Source organism: Acomys russatus, chromosome 7 (genome assembly GCF_903995435.1).
Source record: "Acomys russatus chromosome 7, mAcoRus1.1, whole genome shotgun sequence".
In the NCBI taxonomy this organism is placed as follows: Eukaryota; Metazoa; Chordata; class Mammalia; order Rodentia; family Muridae; genus Acomys; species Acomys russatus.
This window is the reverse complement of record NC_067143.1, coordinates 36567597-36594767: the sequence shown is the minus strand read 5'-3', so window position 1 is coordinate 36594767 and position 27171 is coordinate 36567597. Positions and strand designations below refer to the sequence as shown.

Below are 27171 nucleotides of genomic sequence, written 5' to 3'. Positions count from 1 at the left end.
TCCCGAAATTTGTGGACAAATGGATTGATCTAGAAATTATCATAATGAGTGAGTTCACCCAGAAGCAAAAAGAGACAAACGGTATATACTCACTTATATCAAAACACTAGTCCAAGGGATACGTACCATGAAAATCTTTACTTCCCAAGAAAGTGGGTCAGAGGAGAGGACATCCTATTGAGACTTTAGGCGAGAGTAGCATGGAAGAATGGGGAAATAGTAAGATCCACAGGGTCCTGGAAACCTACAAGAAGAACTTTATGACAGGCAGATATGGGTCCTGGGGTCCTCAAACTAAGGCACCAGCCAAGGAGAATATAGGCAGTAAACTTCGAACCCCTACCAAGACCTAGCCGACGAACAGGATATTCTCCACCGTTGAGTGGAGAGTGAGATCTGACTCTCACATGAACTCTGGTGCCCCTTTTCTGACCACGTCCCCTGGATGGGGAGGCCTGGCGGCACTCAGAGGAAGGATAGCAAGTTACCAAGAAGAGACTCGATATTCTAAGAGCATACATAGGGGGAGGAGGTCTCCCTCAATCACAGACATAGGGGAGGGGAGAAGGGGAGAAGTGGGAGGGAGGGAGGAATGGGAGGAAACGGGAAGGGCTAACAATCGAGATGTAATATGAATAAATTAATTTTTAAAAAAAAGGATGGGATAAAAGTGAGAGAAGCAAGGTGGGGAGGAGCTCAGGGCTGGAGAAGGCTTTTGCTACGGACAACATAAAAAGCCACACGAAAAAAAAAAAAAGCCACACGAGGGGTCCCATCTGCACTGGGGAAGTTCCTGAACAATCCAAAGCTTGCTTTTCCACATAGCTTAGGCCTTCTTAAAAGTAACTCAGATGAGGTTGTCCTTGACACTCTGGGCTCTTATAGTCATCCCCTCACATATGGGGCATGCAGACCTGGTCTTTGAAATCGGGCCTGTGTGCCATCTGCAGGCATGTCTCCCAAGGTTGCACTGCATATAAATAATTTATTACACTAATTTCTGACACCTTCTTTCCTCTCCATCCCCAGTTCTCTAAGTTTTCAGTATCTTCCAAGGTGTTGATTTTTTTTTTTTTTTTTTTTTTTTTTTGGCTTGTGTTAATAAGAGACCCTGCAGTGAGCAGTGCAGTGTGAGGCGAGTTCACTCCTAGTGCCGGAGCTGCCCAGGAGTGGCGGTGAGGATGCAGGACAGAGTAACACCCTAACTGCCTGGCTGGGCCACAGGTTGTCTTCAACGTGACTTCCCTCAGAGGTGTGCTAAGTACCCTTTTCTCAACCCCGCACAGCAGGAGGGCTGAATCTAAAAGCCAGACAGTAACAAGCGTTGGTGAGAAGGTGGACAAATTGGAACCCAATACGTTGCTGGTGGGAAGACAAAATGGTGCAGCTACTTTGGCGCCTCAGAAAGCTAAGCATCGAGTTACTAAATCGCCCACAGCTTCCACTCCTAGATACATAACCAACAACCAAGAAAGCATTTATCTCTATAAATCTTGTACGTGAATATTCATAGCATCTTCTATCAGCCCAAGTATCTATCAACTGAAAGAGTGATAAGCAAAACATTATATACCCACACAATGGAATATTACTCAACCATAGAAAGAATGAAGTGCTTGGGCTGGCGAGAGGGCTCAGCAGTCAACAGTGCCTATTGCAGCCGGACGGACACGGTGGCACACATTGTAATCCCAGCGCTCAGGGAGGCAGAGGCAGGCAGGTCTCTGTGGGTTTGAGGCCAGCATGGTCTACAAAGCGAGTCTAGGACAGCCAGGACTACACAGAGAAACCTTGTCTTGAAACAAACAAACAAATGAGTGCATATTGCTCTGTAGAGTTCAGAGCAGTCCCGTTCCCAGCTCCCATGTCCAGGGGCTCACAACCATGTGTAACGTCAGCTCCAGACAAATCCAGTGCCTCTGACATCTATGAGTACCTGGACACGGACACACACACACACACACACACACACACACACACACACACACACACACACACATACACACACACACACCAAAACACACCCCTTATAATTTAAAAAAAAAAAATTTAAAAACAAAGTACTAATAAATGCTATATTGTTGATGAGCTTTGAAAATATGCTCAATGGAGGAAAAGAAAACAGAAAGAACCATGTGATATATAGTTTCATTTGTTCTATATAATTCAGAGAATGATCTACAATAGCCGTACTTTGGTTTTGAGAGAGTGATTTTATTAAGTATGTAGCAATCCAGAGTAAAATGGTAAATACCAAGAGGCAGAAAGATGATAAGATAAAAAATCATCTAACCGGGCGCTCAGAGCATCCAGGAGAAATGCCCCGGGGACACCGCACAGAGGCAGACAGCTGGAGTTCCTGAGGGAGTCCCAAGTGAGGCAGTAGCTCCTTGTGTGTGGAGTAAGGGAACAAAACACAGCTGGTGGAGACAACATCACCAAATCGAGAGCTTTAAGTCACCCAGCAGAAACCAGTTGGGGAAGTCGAGGCAGTCAGCTGAAGACCCCAAATGAGTTTTTTTCTCCATGGACGAATACATTACCTGGCCAAGCTCTTTCTCACTGTGGACATTTTCGTACCACTGGATAAACAGTAAAATCCGTTGGAAATGCTGTGCCTTCCAACTGTTTTCAAGGACACGGTGTTTCTCACTCTGGGACTGTTTTGCTGTTCTCTCGTCCTACCCTCACCTGCATTGTCACTGAATTGGGAATTTGGCAGCCTGTCCCCAGACAAGGAGCCTTGGAGGACACTTTGAGACAAATATGGGTAGGTCTGAAAAGCAGAGGCTGGGGGAGAGGACCACACGTTCAGAGCCAGCTCCTCAGTGAGCTCTAACAGCACATGACACTTTTCCAATGCAGCATGCTTCACACTGTTTATTTGAAATGTCCACAGTAGGCAGTTTCATAGTCAGAAAGCAGGTCAGTGTTGTCACAGAAGGACTGCTGGTGAAGACGGGTGCCATGCTGCACAGTCCCCGGAAGCCGAAAGGGTGGAGTTAATACCATCCAAGTTATAGCTCGATAAAAAGTTTTTAAAATATTCATTATTTATCTAAAATGCAAATGTGGGCAGACACCCTATATTTTTAAATCTACCAAATGTGCCATTTATTTCATGAATAAAGCTTTATTTGAGCACACACGCATAAAATAAGCATTTGCCGGAGAGACCAAGTGGTAGCAGAAATGGAAACATCTTAAGTGTTCTCGAGGCACGCCTGCACCTCTGCTTTTGTGTTTTACACCTTTTGTAATTGACTTGGCAGGTTGCCAGCCTCCTCACACCATACATTCTAATTTAAAACAAGTGTGATTCCTCAGAAAATAAAAATAGCATGTCCCTCCCCGCCCCCCCCCCCCCACCCCCCCACCCCCAGGGTGGTAGCCACTCCCCACAAGAGTTGTCTTCTAGAGCTGGGACTAGACTCTGCTTTGTGGCTGCCACGCAGGACCCTAACAGGTACAAAGAGCTCCTAAAAACAGCTCGTTAAAACTCATCCTAATTTTCCAGTCAAAGAAAAAAGTGCCAGAATTCTACATTTTTAAACTTAGGGGGGAAAATTAAATTATGAAAGCGCACTGTTAATTCCTTTTGAAGACTTCGCTGTTTAACTTCTGGTGACAATAGGGACAAGAGACCATTACAGGTTCTTTGGGCGGGCTCAACTGTCTAAGGTAAAAAGGGATTCTCTGCAGGAACATTTTCTGGCTTTAATTAACATTTTATAATATTCCTTTAGCAGGTTGCCCTGCATACCAAAAAGGCATTACACACTGTCATGTTTAATCCAGTTTTATTTTTAAGTTTAATTTTAATTTTCTATTCTTGTATAATTTCATAAACATGACAGTCTTGTGCACGTAAGTAACCTCAGCCACTGTGAATTCCTGTGCGCAACCGCATGCACCAACCTATGCAGCAAATACTGTTTTACTGCAGACACCTACTCTCTGGCTCTTTCATTCTTTCTATGCCTTCTCTGTTATGCTTCCTGAGCCTTGTGTGTTTGTTGGGGAGGGGGCGGGTGGCATGGTATAGATGTCACACCAGGAGCTGAGCATTCCACAGTATTATTCTCTGCGTGTTGAGTTGTTATGGGTTTCTGTGCTGACCCATATCTGTGACAGAAGGCAACTTCTCTGATGAGGGATGGCAGATGTTCTAGTCTGCGGACACAAACTTAGGAGACAGTTTATTACTAGGTCCATTTAACAGAACTATAGTATTAGATTTTTCCCTCGGGGCCATGTCCTATCCAGCTACAAGTATTGATACCAGGACATAAATTCCATCCTGTGGAGTGGGCTAAAGACTCCCTAGGCTCCATCTTCTAAGCGTCCATCTCCCAAAAGCACCACCTGGGTACGAACAAAGCTTTAACAGATGGGCTTCTGCGGAGTGGTCATCATCTAAGCACTGGCGTTTATTTTCTCAGCAAAACTGAGAGAGAGAGAAAAAGTTCTCACATCACCGCCCATATCGTGTGACAGTTAATCTCCGTTGTCAGCTTGAAGGGATTTAGGGGATTTAGAGTAACTTTGAAGATGAGCCTCTGGGTGTCTGTGTTCAGGTATGTCCTGAGAGTCTAACTGAGGAGGGAATTCGCACCCTCAGTGTTGGCAGTAGCCACGTCGCCCCTGCCACAATGGACTGTGTCCTCGCTCCGTCAGCCAGAATAGACCTTTCCTTCCCTCAGTTGCTTTTGGCAGATTATTTTGGTCACGGCGATAAGAAACTAACCAGCACACACACTGCCGGCTTCCTGTGCCACAGTGTGCGCATTTGCTACAACCACTGAAGCCACACTGCACACCACTGTGACCGTGTGTCTGCCGTGCCCATCCAGCCTCCCTCCTGGAGCATTCTGTGGGTTTGAATAGGTGAGTAACGGCAGGTGTTCACTCTGATTGCAGAATCATGTGGAGTCGGTTCACTACCCAAAGGCCCCCTGTTCCCCGCCTCATCATCCCCGACTCCTCCCCCTGCACAGGCAGTCACTGATCTTTTTAGAAGGTCTCTGTAGGGTCTCTACAGGTTTGCATTTTATAGACTGTTGAACAGTTAGAATCCCACAGTCTATAGCTTTTCATGGTTTGCCCTTCAGTTACTTTCATTCTGGTTATACCTACAGTTCGTCCACTCACCCGGGAAGGCTATTTTAGTTGCTTCCGTGTCTTTTACCTATCTGTCTGTCTGTCTGTCTGTCTGTCTGTCTGTCTGTCTGTCTGTCTGTCTATCTATCTATCTATCTATCTATCTATCTATCTATCTATCTATCTATCTTGTCCAAGACAAGGTTTCTCTGTGTAGCCTTGGCTGTCCTGGGCTCACTTTGTAGACCAGGCTGGCCTCGAACTCACAGAGATCCACCTGCCTCTGCGTCCTGAGTGCTGGGATTACAGGCGTGTGCCACCACACCCGGCCCATGTCTTGACAAATGAAACTGCAATAAATATCCACATTCAGGTTTTCGTGTGGGTGGTTTTCCACTCATTTGGGTAGGTACCGAGAAGTACGGTTACCGAATCATATGCTAACAGAGTGTTCAGCAAAGCTGTTTTTCGGGTTAGCTGCGTTTTCACCAGCACTGGTTCTGGTGATCCACATCCTTGCTAGCATTTGGTGTAATTAGTGTTTGGGATTTGGGCTACCCTAACAAGTATGCCATAGCATATTGTTATTTTCATTTGCATTTCTCTGATGACTATGATGTTGACTGTCCTCTTGTTGGCTTGTTTACTGGCTGCTGTGATTTGAATATTTATGTCTTGTTGAAATTTCACCCTAATGCAGTGGTGTTGGGGGAGGAGTTTAGTTTTGGGAGATGGTTGGGTCATGAAGGCTGTGTTGTCCTGAGTGGGATTAGGAACCCTTATGTAGGGCTTGTGTGTGTGGGGGGGTGCCCCTGTTCTCTTCTTCCATGGGTGTTCATTACACTGTGGCATCAGATATTGTACCCTCATCAGACAATAAACCTGCCACTGCCTTGGTTCTTGGCTTCTCTGACCTTTAAACCTGTCAAGAATAATTTTCTGGGTTGTTGGTTTTTGTTTTTGCCATTTAAATACATGGAATATGTCATAGATTTGCATGCCATCCTTGCATGGGTCCAGGCTAATTATGTGCTGCTGCAGTGAGCACACTTTTATGTTTTTTAAATAGTCCAGTCTATGGTATTTTGTTATACAGAACAGAAAGGTCTGAGCAATATCAACTCTATGTCCGTTTCACTGAAATGTCCTGAGCATCATCAGTTGTTAGGTGTTCTGTGTCTGACCACTTACAAAAGATGTGCGTGTGTGTTTGGGGAGGGTCACACTGTTGTTGAATGATTATTAATATTTAATATTGATTTATTCTTCTAATAAATCAAGTTACTCTTTAACCAAGTTTATACCCAAATAGCCACACGGAGAGACTAGGATCTATTTAGTTATCCTAGAGCACAATGCTGCACAATAATTACTCCATCCTAAACCTCCAAACTAGTGTCATTTCCTCCCATTCAGATTTCCCTCGTTATATTTGCTTTTTATTCATATCCTAGGTCCGGCTCATTCCTCCTGGTGTTTCCCAATACTTTCCATGTGCATCCCTCTTGTTCTTCCTCTTCTTTCTCCTCCCCTCACTGGACCAGGATGTTCTACCCTATTCTCTGTATTGCTCAGCAGTGGCTGGTTGGCTTTTATTGGCAACACAGAGAACAAATGGTGACATGTTTATACAAACTTGAGACAGGAGATACTTAGAATAAACATCACAGTGCAATGTCTGGATTGAAATCAAATAGTGAGGTAAAGAAATTAGCATTTGAATGAACAAGGGTAAACTGTACACAGTCGACAAGAGCATTGTGCCAATACACTGTGATGTCTAGTCTGTCCTGGAACTTCTGAGCTCAAGCAACTTTCTTCTTCTTCTCCCTTCTACGTCGATAACTCGAAAGAAGGTTGCACCACGGCCCCATTCCTTTTAGTTGGGTTTCTGGATTCTTACTGTTGAGGCTTAAGCATCGCTGTGTGTGTATGTATATGTATGTATATATATTTTTTGTTTGTTTGTTTGTTTTGTTTTTAAGACAGGGTCTCTCTCTGTTAGCCTTGGCTGTCCTGGAGTTGCTTTGTAGACCAGGCTGGCCTTGAACTCATAGCAATCCACCTGCCTCTGCCTCCCGAGTACTGGGATTAAGGGCGTGCACCACCATGCCCAGCTCGCTCGCTCACTCATTTATATATATATATATATATATATATATATATATTTTTTTTTTTTTTTTTTTAATGACAATCCTTTCTCACATGTGCCTTTTGGAAGTATTTTCTCATTGTTTTTTTCAATTGTTTTTGTTAACCACAGTCTTTCATGCAGCAAAAGTTTTAAATTTTTAAAGGTCTTTCTGTAGTACAGGCTTTGAGCTTATGATACTCCTGCCCAGCCTGCCATGTGTTAAAATTACAGACATGTACTACCATGTCTGGCTAAAAGTTTTAAATGTTAATGAAACCCAGATCATCAGCTATTTCTTTCACAGACTGTGGCTCTGGTGCTGCGCTTCAGCCAATCGTCATCACACCTATATTATCTCTCTGCATCTTCTGTTATCTTAATCTGGGGATTTTATAGTTATGCATTTTACATTTCAGTCTGTGATCACTTTTAGTTCATTTTTCTGACTGGTGTAAGATCTGTGTCTGGATTATTTTCCATATCTGAATGTACAGTTGTTCCAGCACCATTTGTTGGAAAGATTAACTTTGTGCATCTTGATGCTTTTTGATCCTTAGCAAAAATCTGTTGATATTTTATGTGGGATTATTTCTGGGATTCAGTATTCTATTCTATTGACCTGTCTTTTACTCCCCTGACCCAAATTTCACACTTGATTATTCTGTGTATTAAGTCAGTCTCTCTTTCTCTCCTTCCCTCCCCCTCCCCCCTCTTTACTTTACTTCTGGGATAGGGTGAGCATTGAACTCATAGTCTCCTGAATGCTAGGCAAGCACCCCACTGCTGACCTGCACCCCCTGTCTCTGGTGGTTCTTAAAGACACCAAGAGTCAAGCCAGGCATGGTGGCACACTCCTTTAATACCAACACTTGGGAGGCAGAGGCAGGTGGATTGCTGTGAGTTCAAGGCCAGCCTGGTGTACAAAGTGAGTCCAGGACAGCCAAGGCTACACAGAGAAACCCTGTCTCAAAACAAAACAAAACAAAAAACCACCAAGAGTCTTTTGCCTCTCTCTGCCTCAGTATCCATTCACTTTCTCAATATCTACAAAACAACTTGCTGGCATCTTGATTGGATTGCATTAGATCTATTGATAAAGCTGTGAGGAACTGATATCCTGGCAATGTTGACTCTTCTTGTCCATATGTATTACATGGTCTATCTCTGCTATATCTTGGATATGGTTCACATTGTGACGTAAGAAGTGGTAGAGGGCTGGAGAGATGGCTCAGCGGTCAAGAGCACTGGCTGCTCTTCCAGAGGTCCTGGGTTCAATTCCCAGCAACGACATGGTGGCTCACAACCACCTGCAATGGAATCTGATTCCCTCTTCTGGTGTGCATGAAAAAACAGCACTCATGTACATAAAATAGATAAGTAAATCTTTTTTTTTTTTAAGTGGTAGAACCTTCTAGGAGGTGGGACATAGTGAGAGGTGACCTGACCTGGCCATTGGAGGCACGGCTGTCAAAGGATTGGTGCGCATGGAGGAGATGTGTTGTAAGAGGCAAGCCTGTCTCCTGCAGCGCTGCCCAGCATCCTTCCTCATCGTATGATCACTTCTTCCACGTAAGCGCTAACATGACACTGTCCACTGTGAGATCCAGACACTGGATCTGTCTTTAGAACAAAGCTGGTTCTGGCCCTGTTTCCACAGTAGAACCAGCCCACTGTGTCTTCGCCTATTCCCCACCATTAATTACCAGAGCGCTGAGGATCTTCCACTCCCTCCTTCAGTTTAGACCTGTGTGCTCTCGGCACTCACTCGGTCTAGAAGTCTGTCCTTTTGGGTTTTCTACAAGACTATGATCTGACAGGTGAGCAAACGAACTTTCATCTGTTCCTTCCCTCCTTACATGCTTTTATTTCCTTTTCTCATCTTATTGCATTAGATGGGGCTTTCAGCAGAGAGAGAGAGAGAGAGAGAGAGAGAGACGGGGGGAGGGAGAGAGAGACGGGGGGGGGGGGAGAGGGAGAGAGAGAGAGAGAGAGAGAGAGAGAGAGGAGAGAGAGAGAGAGAGAGAGAGAGAGAGAGAGAGAGAGAGAAATGTTGAGTTTTTCACCAGTAATTGTTATGTCAGTTGCCAAGTTTTCTGTAACTATCCGTTACAAGGCTGAGAAAGTCCCCCCAACCCCCGCCATCATAGTTGACTGATAGAATATTTTTCTTTTACGTGAATGAGCATTGGACTTTGTGAAACACTTCTTCTTACTGATATGGTAATGTGATCTCCCTTCACTACCCTATTGATGTGATGGATTGCATGCTTGGTTCCATACCCTAGGGGGTATTTCTCTTGGTTGTGATGCATAATTCTTTTTATACATTGTTGAATTGTATTTGATAGTATTTTATTAGTGAATTTTTCATTCGTACTCTGAGGGGTATCAATCATACTGTCCCTGCTCCTGTTCCTGAAAGAGATTTGAAAGCTCTGGTTGATTTCATCCATAACTCCCGGGCAGGGTTCCCCAGTGGCTCCCCCTAACCCTGGAGCTCCTGTTACCACTCACTGATTACGTCACATCAGTAGACCATAGCGCCTGCCTCTTGGTACATTGTCATCTATTATCTAAGTCAGTGGCAATGAGCTCATACTTTTTCTTTTCTCTGTCTTCTTAATACCATTGCGTGTGTGCTGGTGTTCTTTTTCATTTCTAATATTAGTAATTTTCTCTGTTTTCTTTAGTTGTCCTGGACCGCAGTTACTGGTAATGCTGATCCCTTTCCAAGAATGAGCCTTTGTGACGTCCCCCATTGACTTCCTGTTTCCTTTGTCACTGATTTCTGAACTAATTGACATTATTTATTTTCTTATGTTTACTCTGTATTTAATTTCCTTTCCTAGTTTTCTAAGATGGATGCTTAGACAATAGTTTGGGTCTTTCTTGCCTTTTTTATTTCTTTCTTTTTTTCTTTTATTCTTTATGACAGGATTTCTTCACAGATTCTAGGCTGGCCTTGACCTTGAAGTGCTTAGATTATAGGCTGGTTATGAATGAAAAATTCACTGTGTGTGTGCGCACACGCATGCACGTGTGAGTGTGTGTGTGTGTGTGTGTGTGTGTGTGTGTGTGTGTGTATGTATGTATGTGCAGGTACATGTGGTCAGTGCTGGCCAGAGGTCAGTGCTAAGCACCTTCTTCATTCTCCACCTGAGTTTTTGAGACAGAGTCTCTCCGTGAACCTGGAGCTCGGCAGCTGCCTTGACCAGCTGGCCAGTGAACTTCCGCTGACTCTCCACCTGCCTCTGTCCCCGCAGCGCATCATTCATAGATTTATGCTGACATACCCGGCTTTTCCACAAGGCTGTCGGGCATCCTCCTGGTCCTCATGCTCACAGGTCAGGCACTTTACCGACTGACCCATCTCACCAGCCAAGATCTTCTGATTCTGTAAAGTTTCCCTCTCTTGCTTTTGTTTCACCCCACACACTCTGATGAGTCATATTTTTATTTTCATGTAGCTACATCTTTCTAAAGTATCATGTTGTTTCTTCTTTGGCTCATGTACTATTTGAAAGTGTGCTATTGGATAGCTCAAAGATTCTGTCATTTCCAGCTCTTTTTGTTATTGATTTGCTCTGCCCGTTTCATTTCTCTGTCTCCATGTTGGGGCAGGGAACCCATGGTCTCCTGCATGCCAGATAAGCAGTCTCCCAAGCAAGCTACAACACCATTGTGCTGGATAGCTTTAGTCAACTCGACACACATGTAGACCTGGGAAGAGGACTCTCAGTTGAGAAACTGCCTCCATCACATTGGCCTGTGGGCGTGTCTGTGAGACAATTTCTTGATTAATGGCTGATGGTGCCACCCCTGGGCTTGGTCTGTGGTTATATCAGAAAGCATGAAGAGTAAGGTGTGGAGAGCAAGCCAGTAGGCAGCATGGTTTCATTGCCTCTTCCTCTGTTCCTCCCTCCATGCTCCTGCCTCGGTTCCTGCCTCCACACTCCTGCCTCAGTTCCTGCTCTGACTTCCCTCACTGATGATGGGCTGTGGTATGGAAGTTTAAGCAGAATAAACCCTTCCCTTCTCCAGGTTGGTTTTGGTCAGTGTTTTAACAGATAAGCAAACTAGCCCATCTACTTTATTATTAATGTCAGGTCCAAAGAGATGCCAACTCCCCAGACTCCAAGAGGCAGTCCAGGTATCTAATAATCTGCTCAACTTAGACTATAGGAGGAGTTCTGGGGGTTAGATAAAAGCCAACATCCCTTGGGAACTTGGGAACTTGCTTCCTCTCTACTGAAAGGAGTACACCAAAGCACGTGCTGGCCTCCAGGCTCCCTCAGCATCAAAGCACTTGTTACACATTTCAAAGTCCATGCTAGCATCCTAGCCCTGCTTACCTCCTCCCCTACCCTCAACTCCCTCCAGCTCATGGGCTTCTCTCCCTCCAGGTACTCATTCTCCTTATAACCTTGCTATTTTCAACATTCTCTGTCTCTGTGTCTCCCTCCCTCCCTCCCTCCCTCCCTCCCTCCCTCCCTCACTCACTCACTCTCTCCCTTCCTCCTGCTTCTCTTTCTTTTCTCTATTCCCTGCTATTCTCCCCTCTCTCACAGATAGCGCTAGTCATGTCCAGTCTGCTGGCCATGTTCAGTCTACTTCTTTTTCTCTCTGCTAATGGACTCTTCCAGGTGTCTCTGGCTGTTCTCTCTGTCATATATACAAGAATCTTCCCCTTAACCATACTGAGGAGCAGTCATATCGTCAGTTTATACAATTAGTCCTCTACTTTAACTCCACTCTAAGAACAGACATGATGTGACTTTAATTCTTTCACATTGTTAAAGTATGTTTTGTGTCCCAGAATGTAGTCTGTTTTGGTGACTACCTTCTGAGCTGAACTATGTGTAATCTCGTTTTTCCTTGAAGCAAGCGATGGCTGTCAATCCCTTCCAGCTGTGTCCTTACTGAAGCCTTTGCCTCTGGATCTGTCCATCTGTCCGGGGCCTTGTTGAAGTCTCCAACACTAGTGGGTTTGCTTTTGCTCTAAGTTCTGTTAGTTTTCTCTCGTGTGTTTTTACGGCACTGTGAAGTGCGTGCCTACCAGGCATCCCCTGTCTTCTTTTGAGTACCCCTCAAGAGTGCCCCCCCTTTAGCCTTGATAACTTTTCTTGCTTCTAAATTTGCTCCATATGAACTTAGTCTAGCTGCCTTTTCTATCTATTGATGAGTTATGGGCATGTTGTATTTTCCCTTTTAAATCTGTCTCTGCCTTTATACTTAAAGTGGAGTTCTTATCGATAACATATGGTCGGGTCTGCTTTTTAATCTAGTCTGACTTTCAACTGAGAAATTTAAAACATTGACATTTAAGGTGATTGGTGATATAATTGGATTGATGTCTGCCAGATACGTTAACTTTTTTTTTTTTTTTTAGCTTTGTCTATATCCATAGGTGGCTTTATTTTTTTTTAATTTATTCATATTACATCTCGATTGTTAGCCCTTCCCCTGTTTCCTCCCATTCTTCCCTCCCTCCCACTTCTCCCCTTCTCCCCTCCCCTATGTCTGTGATTGAGGGAGACCTCCTCCCCTATATATGCCTCTTAGAATATCAAGTCTCTTCTTGGTAACTTGCTATCCTTCCTCTGAGTGCCACCAGGTCTCCCCATCCAGGGGACGTGGTCAGAAAAGGGGCACCAGAGTTCATGTGAGAGTCAGATCTCACTCTCCACTCAACGGTGGAGAATATCCTGTTCGTCGGCTAGGTCTTGGTAGGGGTTCGAAGCTTACTGTCTATATTCTCCTTGGCTGGTACCTTAGTTTGAGGAGGACCCCAGGACCCATATCTGCCTGTCATAAAGTTCTTCTTGTAGGTTTCCAGGACCCTGTGGGTCTTACTATTTCCCCATTCTTCCCTGCTACTCTCACCTAAAGTCTCAGTAGGATGTCCTCTCCTCTGACCCACTTTCTTGGGAAGTAAAGATTTTCATGGTACGTATCCCTTGGACTAGTGTTTTGATATAAGTGAGTATATACCGTTTGTCTCTTTTTGCTTCTGGGTGAACTCACTCATTATGATAATTTCTAGATCAATCCATTTGTCCACAAATTTCGGGAATTCCTTGTTTTTAATAGCTGAGTAGTATTCCATAGTGTAAATGTACCACAGTTTCTTAGTCCATTCTTCTACTGAGGGACACTTAGGCTGTTTCCATGTTCTGGCTATTATGTATAAAGCAGCTATGAACATGGTTGAGCATATGTCCCTGTTGTGTGGTAGGGCATTTTCTGGGTATATTCCAAGGAGTGGGATGGTTGGGTCTTGAGGAAGCCCTATTCCCATTTTTCTGAGAAAGCGCCAGATAGCTTTCCAAAGTGGTTGTACTAGTTTGCATTCCCACCAGCAATGAAGGAGTGTTCCTCTTTCTCCACATCCTCGCCAACATGTGGTGTCACTTGAGTTTTTGATCTTAGCCATTCTGATGGGTGTAAGATGGAATCTCAGTGTCGTTTTGATTTGCATTTCTCTGATGACTAACGAGGACGAGCATTTCTTTAAGTGTTTCTCGGCCATTTGATATTCCTCTGTTGAGAATTCTCTGTTAAGTTCCAAGCCCCATTTTGCAATACGCTAACTTTTTATTTCTTCTTTGGGCTGCGTTTTGTTCTCTATGCCTCCCTCCCCCTCCCCCCAACCCCCTACCTCCCCACTCCCCCCACTCCCCCCCCCCACGTACATTTTTCAGGTCTACACTTTTCTTGCCTTTTATGTCTTGTGGTTCTGAGGGCTTTACCACCAAGCTGCATTCTCAGCCCAAACCCACTTTTCAGTAGCAGCACCCTGCTTCAGAGACAGAAGTGCCTGTCTTAGTTAGGGTCTCATTGCTGCTAAGAGACAACAGAACCACAGCAACTCTTACAAAGGACAACACCTATGTGGGGCTGGCTTACAGCTCAGGGGTTTAGTCCATTATCATCATGGTGAGAAGCATGGCGGCATGCAGGCAGACCTGGTGATAAAGAGGGAGCTGAGAGTTCTACATCTGGACTGACAGGCAGCCTGACTTGAGCTTCTGAAACCTCAAAGTGCCCACCCCCGCAACCCCCCCACCTCGCCAGTCACACACACTCCATACAACAAGACCACACCTCCCAATACTCCTGCCACTCCCTGTGGACCTATGGGGGCCATTTCCACTTAAATACCACGGTGTCTTACAGCAACAGCACAGTCCTCGTTCCTCCCCTCAACCTGTGCCGCCCCTGCCTCTCATTTTCATACTTACATATAAAAGTATCGCATGTGCATGCATAGCTGGGTGCGTTATATAGCTTCCTGCCTGAGCGTCCTGCTACCTGCTCACGTCAGCCAAGAGTAAGGGACGGTTTGATTTTACCTTTCACTGACTAAGCCTGTCTCTATTTGTACATCTAAGTCTCTGACACACATCCTGTTCCTTCTTTCAAGCTTTCTTCAACGCATTTTGCAAGGCAGCCTGGCTGTCAACAAGCTCCGTCAATCTTCATCTGAGACTCTCTGTCTGTCCTTCATTCTCAAAGGATAATTTCACCGAGTACAGAATTTCAGACTGGTTGTTTGTTTCTCCCTCAACACATCAAATACTGCACCCCACCCTTGTCTTGCTTGAGTAGTTTTTGAAGTGAAGCCATTTTTATATTTACTCCTTTATGGGTAAAATAGGTTGTTCCTCCCTGGCCTAACTTCTCTTTAAAGTTTTTATTTTATTCTGAAGTTTTAATGTGGTAAATATTGGTATGATGTGCTGGTCCTTTTATTATTATTATTATCATTATTATTATTATTATTATTATTATTATTATTATTATTATTATTATTATTATTTATTTTTTGTTTTGGTCAACTTAACAGGAAGTAGCTTCCCCTGAGAAGAGGGAGCCTCGGTTGAGGAGTTACTTCCATCAGATTGACTGTGGGCAGGCCTGTGGGAGCTTTTTATTGGTTGATGATTGATGTGGGCAGCCCAACTCACTGGGCAGGGCCACTCTGGGCAGGTGGTCCTTGGTTGTATAAGAAAGACAGCTGAGCAAGCCGTAGGGATGAGCAGCAAGCAGTGCCTCCCCTGGTTTCTGCCTTAGTCTCTGTTCTCGTTCCTGCCTTGAGCTCGTGTTCTGGCTTCCTTCAGTGATTGGTGATTAAGATCAGTGTTTTTTCATAGCATCGGAAGACAAAACTAGAACTTATGGTTTTCTTTACTATTTAATTTAGTGTTCTCTGGCATCCAGGATGTGCAGTTTGGTGTCTGACAGTAACTTGGATGACATTTTCTGTCATCGTTGCTTTAAATGGACTTTGTTTCTTTCTTCTAGTAGTTCTAGTGTGTGTGTTATACCTCTCATAGTTTCCCCTCAGTTCCTGGATTTGTGGGCTACCCCCTCCATTTTGCTTTTCAGCTTTGAAACTTTTATTGTCATATTCTTACGCTTGGACATACTATCCTCAGCCTCCAAGCAGTTTGTTTGTGAGTCCACCAAACACATTATTTAGTTTTATTACAATGGTTGATTGTCACTGTTGTCATCGTTGTCATCATCATCATCACCACCACCACCACCATCATCATCATCACCACCACCACTACCACCACCATCACCACCACCACCACCATCATCATCATCACCACCACCACCACCACCACCATCACCACCACCACCATCATCACCACCACCACCACCACCATCACCACCACCACCACCACCATCACCACCACCACCACCATCATCATCATCACCACCACCATCATCATCACCACCACCACCACCACCACCATCACCACCACCACCACCATCATCATCATCACCACCACCATCACCATCATCATCACCACCACCACCATCACCACCACCATCATCATCACCATCACCACCACCATCATCATCATCACCACCACCATCATCACTATCACTATCATTGGCAACACCAACACCACCATCATCGTCAGCACCACCACTACCATCTTTATTAATATTTGTGTATGGTACATGTCTGTGGGCACCCACTTTCTACCACATATATACAAAGGTCGAAATACAACTTTGTGGCATTACCTTTCTACTCCCACTTTTACTCAGATTCTGGGGATCAAATTTAGGTCATTACACTAATACAATAAGTCTTTACCCACTGAACCACTGCTGGCCACAGTAGCTTTTAGTTTGTTTGTTTGTATCTTCAGTATTCCTGCCTGATCCTTATTTAGAATTTCCATCTCTCTGCTCACATTAGCTATCTCTTTTTATAGGTTGTCAACTTTTCCCATGAAATCTTTTAACTTATTAATCACAGTTTTGAAAATCCTGATCCGATTGTCACAATAGTCTTTCCACATAATTTTTTGTTGAAGGGTAGACACGACACACACGCTGAGAGGCCCTGCCGTGAGTCGGCCTTCAGCAGGGTGATGGTACGGTGCTGGTGGATGGCGAGGGCTCTAGCAGTCTCACAGTGGGCTCTTAGTCCTTTGGAGGTCCAGCATCCGACTGCTCACGGGGGACTAGATGGCTGAGGGCTGGAGTCGGGGATTTCCTGTCTCCCAGGTCACTTAGGTTCTGATAATGCCCATAGCACACTAGTTTCCTCTGAGGTGAGCCTTGTAAGAGCAGAGCACTCTGCTGGTGTCTTTAAAGGCTACCTGTCTCTCCACTTGCTAGAAGCATACTTTGTTTTTTTCTTGCATCTTCATTGCCAGAACTTGGTGGGGCTCCTGGAAGTCAACGTTTAAACAAGTAGAGGTCTCCTGTATCCGCCCTTTTCTCATTGGCATAACAAACGTGTCTAAAGGAAGGAGGGCTTTCTTTGTGTTTACAGTTTGGCAAAGGGTACAGACCACCATGGTGGGAAGTGGCAAGCGACAGGAGCATGAGGTGGCTGGCCACATTGCGTCCACAGTCAGGAAGCAAGGAGTTGGGACTGTGCTTAGCTTCTTCCCCCTTTTCCTATTGTGTTTAGCCTGTGTCCCTAGTCTTTGGAGTGGTGTCACCAGCACTCGGTGTGGGCCTTCCTCTACAAGGGTACTCTCCCAGGCATGCCCAAGAGGCATTTCTCCTATGGGGATTTCAAATCCAGTCAAATCCCAATCAACACCCCAAAACATCACTGTTGGCCACAGCAAATCTGTGACTGGGTTCCCACAGTTTTCAACTGTCAGACTTGTCCACGGTGAGACTCAGCAATTCTCCAGCTATGGTCCAGATTCTTAGGCTGCATTGGCGCAGGGTTTCTGCTCTGGGGAGTTGTGTGTCTCTGTGCCGAGCTAAAGGGGCCATGGCTTACTATATCCTCACGCTTGTGACAGAATGAAGCTCTGATGGTCTCTTTATTAGTTAGGATGCAGTTGTTTACCTGCTGTGATGGAAACCAGACATCTCCAGGTGCCACTTCTCAAGCTTCAGTGGCCTGTTCCTGGTGGGCCGTTCTCATAGCTTGTGACCAGGCACCCACTTCGCCATTCTGGGGGCGTTGTACAGTGCCCTGGGAGTGGCTTTCAGTCTCTTCCTTCCTCCGTTTGTTCTCAGTGCAGGTGCCAGGCATCCCTCTGCATTACATTTCTGACTCTGCCACGTCTTTGCTCTAAGCTCAGTATTTCTCAGTTACCATGAAATAACACACCAATTTTCATTTTTTAATTTAAATTTATTTATTAACATCTTTTAGTTTGTTTGTTTCTCTGTGTAGCCCTGGCTTTCCTGAAACTCACTCTGTAGCCCAGGCTGGCGTCGAACTCACAGAGATCCACCTGCATCTGCCTTCTGAGTACTGGAATTAAAGTTGTGTGCCACCACACCCGCTTATTTTTGGGGGGGGGTGTTTCGAGACAGAGTTTCTCTGTGTAGCCTTGGCCATCCTGGACTCACTTCATAGACCAGGCTGGCCTCGAACTCACAGCGATCCGCCTGCCTCTGCCTCCCGAGTGCTGGGATTAAAGGCGTGCGCCACCACGCCCGGCTTACACCCGCTTATTAAACATCCTTTTGAGGCAGAATCTTACTATATAGTTCCTGCTAGCTTAAAACTTGCCATGTAGACAAGACTGGTCTCAAACTTAAGGCAATCCTCCTGCCTCTGCTTTCCCAGTGCTGGGAATACAGGAATGTGCTGCCACACTGACCCATTTTGGTATATTAATGGGAAAGCAGCAGATGGGAAGATTTTGGCACACTCCTAGGTGTAGTGGGTAAGGGGCAGTAAATGGAGCCATTGCTACTGATTGGTTGCACGTATTTGTAAATGCTTTTTAACAGTGTCAGGATAACACATCAGAGAAAATTCTAGTTTCCCAAGAGAGAGTACTTAGTCAAACATCTAACTTACTTTTTATTATAGGTGACTATAGGATCCCTCAACATTTAAAACTGAGAACATTTGTTTTCCTAGTCTTGTTTTTGTTTTTTTCTTTTTTCCTGAGACAGGGTTTCTCTGTGTAGCCCTGGCTGTCCTGGACTCGCTTTGTAGACCAGGCTGGCCTTGAACTCATAGCAAATCGCCTGCCTCTGCCTCCCGAGTGCTGGGATTAAAGGTGTGCGCCACCACCACCCAGCTGTTTTCCTAGTCTTTAAAGAAATCCTCCTTAGTTAATGTGTTACCAAGTCACAGCCGTGCGTAGCGTAAAGTCAGCTATATTGTGTCACATTGTAGTCTAGTGTGAAAATCTGTATGCACAGATGTGTTGTAGCAAAAGGAAGAACACAGACTGTTCCTTCAGCAGGGTTTTTCACTTGCTCGAATTAGACTGTCCCAGAGATCATTAATCGCAGTGAGTCTGGCAGCTCACCACGTGCTTTTCCAGAAATGATCACTTGGATGGTTTCCAGTGCTTGGCTGTGCAGTCCACGGTATGTGAACTGGAGAATTCTAGTTTTTTTTTTTTTTTTTTTTTTAAAGTTCAAAACTTGTTTTGCTCGCCGTGATACTTTTTTTTTTTTTTTTAAGATAGGGTCTCATGTAGCCCACATTGGCCTCACATTCACTATGTCGTCAAAGAATGACTCCTAAGCCTTGTGATTACAGGCGTGTGCCGGTCGTACTGTCTTACTCAGTACTGGATTGAACCCAGGACTTCATGGATGCTAGGCAAGCACTCCATCAGCTCAGTCAAACCATAATACAATGGTTTAGATATTCAGTATGCTTTCTACAGAATAAAACAATGAGTCTATACTGAAATCCCAAGATGCTTTCTATAGACAGCATATGATGACTAGAATGGCCCATGTGTGCCTAAGGTTGTCTATAAGTGCATGGCACACAGCGTATGTGACAGATATGTGTGTATCATGTAGCGCCCATGCTAGTTTCTAGCAGTATTGGGTTGAGAATGCCACTTCTTAAAATTGTAATTGCACAATTATGAGAACAACTAACTAAAAGGATATAACATTTTTCATATATATATATATATATTGTTTTTTTTTGGAATGCATTTGGAAGAGAAAATTGCCATGATAAATAAAAAACTGTCCACGGAGCCCAGTCGACAGATGCTGGCCCTGAGATAAAGACTGATTTCCTTGGCATGGCGTTCAGAATCCACGGCTGGCCATATCCTGTCCTGGGCTTCGTCTCCTAATGTCCCTTCCCGCAGCTTCCCAGGGGTCCCAGTGAATGTTGTCCTGACCTCTGGCTAGGAGTGAGGGAGATGTGTGTGGCAGGAGGGGAGGGGAGGGGCGCACGTGCAGGTATTTGCATTGCAGCCTTGTAATGAGTTCTGTTTCCTCTCCCGTCTCCGTCCAGGATCAAGCCCCGCCCTCTGCGTAAGCTCGTTATTACCTTGCCTCCTCACAGAAGCCTCACTTCCACCCACGAAGCACTGGCTTTCCTGTTTCATTCTCTAGTGCTAACTATCCAGCTCGACCCTTCCTACATGGGCGGGGACCAGATGTCCGACCCTTCCTACGGGGATCAGATGTCCGACCCTTCCTACATGGGTGGGGACCAGATGTCCTCCCTAGGGCAACCCATGGCCGGCGGAACTTAATTAGACCCACACCACAACAGGAGAGTGTGTGCCGAATGCTCTTTAAAAACTACCAGACACTCCAAGGAATAAGCAGCATCGTTAATCAAGCCCGTCATCGTTCATCGGGGCACTCGTCTCCTCTACTCTCTGGTGTAAATGGGACATACAGGGAAAGTCCCCCGCCACTGGATGAGGAGGATTTATGGCCAATGCTTTTGCTCTGCAGGTTCTGACTTACCAGGTGCAGTAATTAAGCATCTGGTGGTGTGTGGAAATAATTTAACACAGTGAGGCAGCGGCGGTCCACATGAAGGGGGTCAGTCGGGGCGGGGAGGTGGGCTTTAGGTTCAGGCCTGGCCGGGTCAAGTACCCCCAGTAGCTGTGCATTCTTGGAACAGGATGTGTGGAATAATCCCTTGTCCCTGAAAGTGGGCAGAACTGCCTGCCTGTATCATATACTCGGTTCCTTAGGCTTGTATATAGGTTTTGTTCTCTTCCGTGCATGTGTCTGCTTAGTTGCTAACATTTCCCTTTTTGTTTGCTGTCAACTTCATAACAATACATTTCAGTATCTGATACAGGTATTTAGCTGATACAGTATCTCCTATTTTTCTTCATTTTTTGTCTTTTGAACTTTGTTCACACAATGAGTTTTCTATACAGATGACCTTGTCTAGTTCAAAAAATAATCCTGATATTTTCATTATATTACTTACATATTATTTTAGAGGCAATTAAAATCTTTGTATTGATTTTCTTATGAAGGAATGGAGTTTGTAATATTTCTATATATCTTTAATTTTTATTATTTTTATTTTGGGGGAGTTTTATTTTTAATATAGATTTTTGCATACTTCTTTGTATTTATTTTATTTTATAGGCATATATATATGTATGTATGTGTGTATATATATATATATATATATATATATATATATATGTAGGCATATATATATGTATGGGAGTGTCAGATCCCTTGGAACTGGAGTTACAAACAGTTGTGAGCTTGGAACTGGAGTTACAAACAGTTGTGAGCTACCATGTGGGTGCTGGAAATTGAACTGGGGTCCTCTGGAAGAGCAGCCAGTGAGTGCTCTTAACCGCTGAGCCATCTCTCCAGCCCCCAGATTTTGCATACTTCTTAAATAGATTCCTAGATACTGTATTCTTTTGGTTGATATTGTGAATGGACTTTTAAAAAATTCATCATAATTTCTGTCTGGTTATTTTTTGTACATTGGTTTGTTTTTTTTTGTTTGTTTGTTTGTTTGTTTTGTTTTTTTTAGGTTTTCGAGACAGGGTTTCTCTGTGTAGCTTTGGCTGTCCTGGACTCGCTTTGTAGACCAGTCTGGCCTCGAACTCACAGTGATCCACCTGCTCTGCCTCCCGAGTGCTGGGATTAAAGATGTGCGCCACCACACCCGGCTTTGGTTTGTTTTTTTAATAATTGATTTTATACCTGACCACCTCACTGAGTTTACGATTCATGTACGCAGTCACTTCTGCAAACCGTGGTAACCTTACTATTTGGATTTTATATGACAGTAGAACTCCAGTGTGCTTGTGAATTAGATTTTCTGCTTGAGAGACTACGTGAGAATGTCTGTCTGCATCCCCCACCCCTTGTAGCTCTCTGTCTGGGCTCTGGGTGTTCGGCCTCACTGGTGTGGGGTCTGTCAGCCATCTGGAATGTTGGCCAGGGGCCAGGTAAGCAATGCTTCTGGTCTTGCTTGTATCCTGAGAGAGTGAGGAGAGTAACATGGTAATGCAGCATTGACTGGCATTTACAAGGCCTTAGGCACTATGCAAACAAAACAAACAAAGTAAAAATGGATTATGCATCAGAGTTGCTGTGGATAGACTTGGCTCTTCTGGCCAGAAAGAAGATTTTAAGTCCAGAAATGGCCGTGGGGGTTGGTCCAGACATAAGAAAGTATAGCTTCAGAACTGCTAGAAGAGCTGGGGCTTGTTTAGTTATAGAGTGCTTGCCTCGGTCTGCAGTACTCCCAGGCAATGGATGTCCTAAAGGAAGAGAGCAGAAGGACTGGGGAGACGGCGTGCTTGCCACACAAGATTGAGGACCTGAGTTTACATTCCCTGAACCAATGTGGAAAGCCAGGCTTGGGGGCATGCTTCTGTAACCCCAGCAATGATGAGATGGGAGGCGAGCAGAGGTAGGCAGAGCCCTAGGGATGGCTGGCTACCTAGCCTAGCCTATGTGGTGAAGGTGAGCGACTCTTGTGTCAAATATAAGGTGGGAGGTACCGGAGGAATGGCCACTGAGGTTATCCTGACTTCTGAAGCAACATGCACACATATATGCATGTGTATACCTGTACACACACACACACACACACACACACACACAGAGTAGAAGTCAGTTTGGTGATATGGCAGAGGAGAGTCGGGGCCTGAAGCTGGTGAGTATTCCCAAAGCTCGGAGCTGGCCCTGTGAGGGACTGGCCATCTAGGCTGGGGAGACTGTCCTCTGGGTACTACAGGGATGCTTATTTGAAGGAGCTCAAGAGGCAAGACTACCTAGGGGAAGGCTAGGAGACTTTGAAATGTTGAAGTAGCTGCAGAAATAATTTCTGAATCACTTATTTTTGCAATTCAAATCAAATAGAGGTAGGGAAATAAGAGCCGTGAGGCTTTATAGATTTATGTCAGATAACAGCCTGGCACTGAGCAAGTGAAAGATTATGACAAGTTAAAAACCTCATTTTTCTTTCTTTTTTGCAAAAAGAAAAAGAAAAAAAAAGTGGGCATGCCAGTTCTTTGCAGCATTACTTCACGCAGAGCCAGAAACCGTTCAAAGCCGAAGTGGTGGCTCTGCCGAGCAGTTTTCATGTTCCAAAAGTACGTGTCTTGCACAGAGCGTCTAATTATTCTTGGGGACAATTACTGTCAGGTTCCAAAATATGCTCAATGAGCAGCAATTGGTGTTTATTCAGCTTTTAAAAGACTATGCAAGGGAACAGTAGGTTATATTGTCTGCCTGAAGAGGCATTTTGCCACCCGGAAACATCTGCTTTCTATTTAAAGTCGTGGAGAAGGAATGGGAGTGTATTTCAAATGTACTCCCTGAGCACCGCTGAACACCGACGAAAGGGGAATGAAATTGGATCTGAAGGTGGTTTCTGCTCTCTGATCCACACTCCGCCGCTGGTCCCTGCTGCGCGGGACCTGTGCCCTCCTCGGTTGGGAGGTTCTGATTCTGTTGAGTCTCCTTATTCTGATTTGCACACATGCGGGACCTGACAGCGCTGTCCTATTTTACCTTCTCGGGTGAAGCAAAATTAGCTTTCCAAAGTGGAGGTCTGTCTCTCTGAATTTAAAGTGCTCCGGTTCCGCTCTCTTGGTTGCTCAGCGTCATCTTGCCATGCTGAGCTCGCCGTGTGGAGGGCGCTGTCCACACACAGCTGTTAGGAGGGTCAACTGAGGATATTGGCATCTGTTTGGTGCGCTGTAAGCTTTCTGTGACGGACAGGGCATGAGTTATCTATTTCACTGTAATAAAATACAAATTTAGCTGCTTAACCATGTTTCTGTCTGGCAGAAGTTTGAATGTCTGTGGGTGCAGTGCTGTGGAAGTCTCATTGGAAGGCTTGATTGCCCAAGGATCTGGTTTAGAACTCACATGGTTGTTGGTGGAATGCTGGCTCCCATGGGGTATTGTACCAAGGGCCTCCGTTCTTCTCCGGTTGTTGGCTAGAGTCCCCTTAGTGCCTTACAGTGTGGGGCTCTTAATATTCCTGAAATCCAGAAAGGGAAAGTCTGTGGAAGACGAGTCACAGTTGTGTATAGCTTAATCACACAAGTGACAACCTATGACCTTTGCTGTGTTCTGTTGACTAAGAGAAAGCCAGAGTCGGACTAGGTAGTGCATAGCCACAATCCCACAGGACGTCAAGGTAAGAGGATGACAGTCCATGGGGACTAACTGCCTAAAAAAGAAACCCGGGGCCCCAAACAAACAAACAAGGGCAAACAAGTCTCACCTGCATGCAAAGGGAGGGGATTACATTGGGAACCACCCAAGAAGCCATAGTCTACGACAATATGCCCACAGCTACTGTTTTACCTATTCTTATGGGGCATGGTTAAGACAGAGTTCAAGTTTTCAGCAATGCCACTTACTGTGTGGCAGGCAGGTCTGCTGGCTGGTCTGGGCCTGTCTCCCTCACCTGTACAGCACTTTCCCACAGGATTAGGATGATCTTAAATGAGAAATCCCACATGCAGAATGCTAAGCAGTTGGTAAATGTCACCGCCTGGCTGTTCTTTTCATCCTGGTCTTTTTTTTTTTTTTTCCTTTCCCTCCTTGAAATAACATTAGACTTTTTGAATATCAGAAGAGGAGCTTGAAACTCCCCAGTACTCTGAGTTTGGGTTATTCATGTGGAAATCCCAGTCCCATGGGTGGCTTGCTGGGCGCAGAACTGCTATCAGACTGGCATGCAGGTCCGGGTCCTGTCCATCCATCCGTGGCCCCATCCGTACTCCCCTACTGCCCCCCTCCCCCATCACCACTCATGTTTGCTGGGACCTCAGGGCTAGAGCGTTTTGGTATAGTGACCACTTTCCGATGGATGGGTGTGGTAGGAATCCCAACAGTGCCCCTCGTAGGGCTCTCCTTGTAGAAAGCCTGCTTCTGGTGACGAATGGCGTGTCCAGATGAACCCACTGCACCCCCCCCCACCTCCATGCATTTATGGTAGAGATTCTGAAGGCAACTCAAGGCTTTCAGATCCCAGAGCTGAGAAAGCAAATTAGGAGATGGGGGCCCTGGTTTTGAGTGCTCGCCTGACCCAAGTCCCGCAAGGCAGACAGCCGGCTATATCATACGTCACAAAGCTCCACCATCTTACCTTGCCTTCCAGTCTTCCTCCCAGCCTCTCTCTTCACCTTGAAGGATTGCCTCACTAACTCACTCCTGCAAGCTTTAAGGACACAGAGTACATATAGAAAGTCATTGCTGGAGCACAGCCGGGCTGCCTACCTTTTCTCCCCTGCTCCCTGGTCAGAGCACTGCCTCCTCAGCCTCCTCCTCTAACAGGAACACTTCTGCGCTCCTTTCAAGCCCCTCTCCTGACCTTTGCATCCAGAGAATCAGTTCTTGGTCCACCTGTTGACTCCCCAAGCTGTAGGAGACCTCTCAGGAAAAAACCAACCGAGTCACTAACAGCCGTGTCATTCTAGATGAGCCATTGGCTGTGGGGACCATGCCCTCTGTTGTTTTCCCCCAGTCACCTAGAGCTCTTGTTATCAGAGAGGCCCCAGGTCCTTTCACTAGAGTCAGGTGCCAGGGGCTGAGGCAGGCTTGGGAGCTAGTCGTTTGAGTAGTCATGGCTAATGGCCATCATGAAGATGTAGGAAACTAGTGTCCATGTTCTGCATGTTCATGCTCAGGCCCAGCCTCTCTTCCTCACTGAGGGAGCAGGAGCAGAGGGCCAAAGGCCTGGGCTCCAGCCCTGACCTATGTTCCCACAGCTACTGTTCAGTGTTGTGAGAGAGACTCAGTACAATCAACCCCCCCAAATTCTCTGTGGTGACGGCCGCTCACATCCCTCCTTCCTCCAGCATGCGCGGGCCATCGCACGAGAGAGCGGTTTTTCTTCATAGTGTATTTGGGTGATTAGAAAACTACAGTGCTGGCTTGTGAGTGGCACAGCTGGGCTGTCCAGACGTCAGACTTCCCCGCATCCTGTTCACGAATACGTGCTCCGCACAGCTTGGCCTCTTGACAACAGCTGTGAAACGTTACAGCAAGAATCTTGCTTTTCTCTCTACAGCTGTCAGCTAGCTGCTGGAAGGGGGGGGATGGGGGTGGGTTGAAGCAAGTGAGTGAAAATTATTGAAGGAAATGCCCGAGGAGCCCACACTCTGTGCGGCTGTTACTCTTCCCGTTCGCTGGGCCCTGAGAGGAGCAGAAACGCTAGCCTCTGGCTGTTCTTCTGTCATGCCAGCCCCAGCAGCAGCTATATTGGCATTATATTCTTAGCATATTCTTCCAGAAGTTTCTGCATTCCTCCAACCCCGCTCTGATTTCCATGGTATTACCCAACAGACCTTGTGTGAGGCTCAAGAAATAAATAAATTGCTTTCCTAGAATAGCGTCTCCTTCTCCCTGAGTCTTCTGCAGGGTCTGTTGTGGGGAGCGGTGCGGCTCAGAGATGACTGCCCAGCGCCCCTTGAGACTTTTCTGTGTCCTCCTCGGGTGTCCTGATCTTTATCAGTCCCTTTCCACGTTGTTGGGATTTTGAAATTTAATTCGGCTAAATCCAAATCAAACCTTCAGATTTAAATTGGCGTCTCTGATCGATGCTTAGTAATCTGTAGCGTTTCATGACTTTATTTTTGCATACTGGTGGCCCTCTCCCTGTCTTTGTCTTATTTTGAACACTTAAAAGAATTTCTGAGAGTTTGCCCACAAAGCTTTTCTTCAAGAAGCAGATTTTTGTGATGAGTCTGTGTCTCCCGTTTTGTTACTTGGTTAGTCAGCTGTCGCCTTGAAGCATGACTGTGCAGCTTTAAAATCTGGCTTAGTCATCAGGGCCTATTGTCAAGGCCTCATCAATTCCTTACTAAACAGAAAGAAGCGTAGATGATGTGTTAGTTTGGCTAATTTTTTTATCAGTCAGTTCACAGGCACGTGGGATGAAAAAGCCAGCAGCTCAGGGTGTCTCCAGAAGGGAAGGGGGTCCATAAAGCATAAAGCTAGGACGAAGGTCTACACAAAATGTGGCCCGTCGAGTTGTAGAGTCCTCACGGGTCTTGAAGGCGGCAAACTGGTGATTCGTCCAAGGCTGTAAAATACTCCTGCCGTTCAAAACGGCTCCTCAAATCTGAGAAACACTTAAAATAAAGGAAGTATGAGTTACGAATGGGTTACAAAATCCTAAAATCGATGCAGAATCTCCAAACACTAATTTTTATTTATTTATTTATTTTCTAAAATGAATTAGTTTCAAAGAGTTCTTCACC

At 45.3% G+C, this 27171-nt stretch overlaps 1 protein-coding gene across 1 annotated transcript in view; it reads left to right on the top strand.

Annotated features, from left to right (window-relative positions):
* Positions 1 to 27171, top strand: part of Homer2 (homer scaffold protein 2) — a 103354-nt gene that overhangs the window by 33711 nt on the left and 42472 nt on the right. The gene's annotated exons all lie outside the window — the stretch shown is intronic.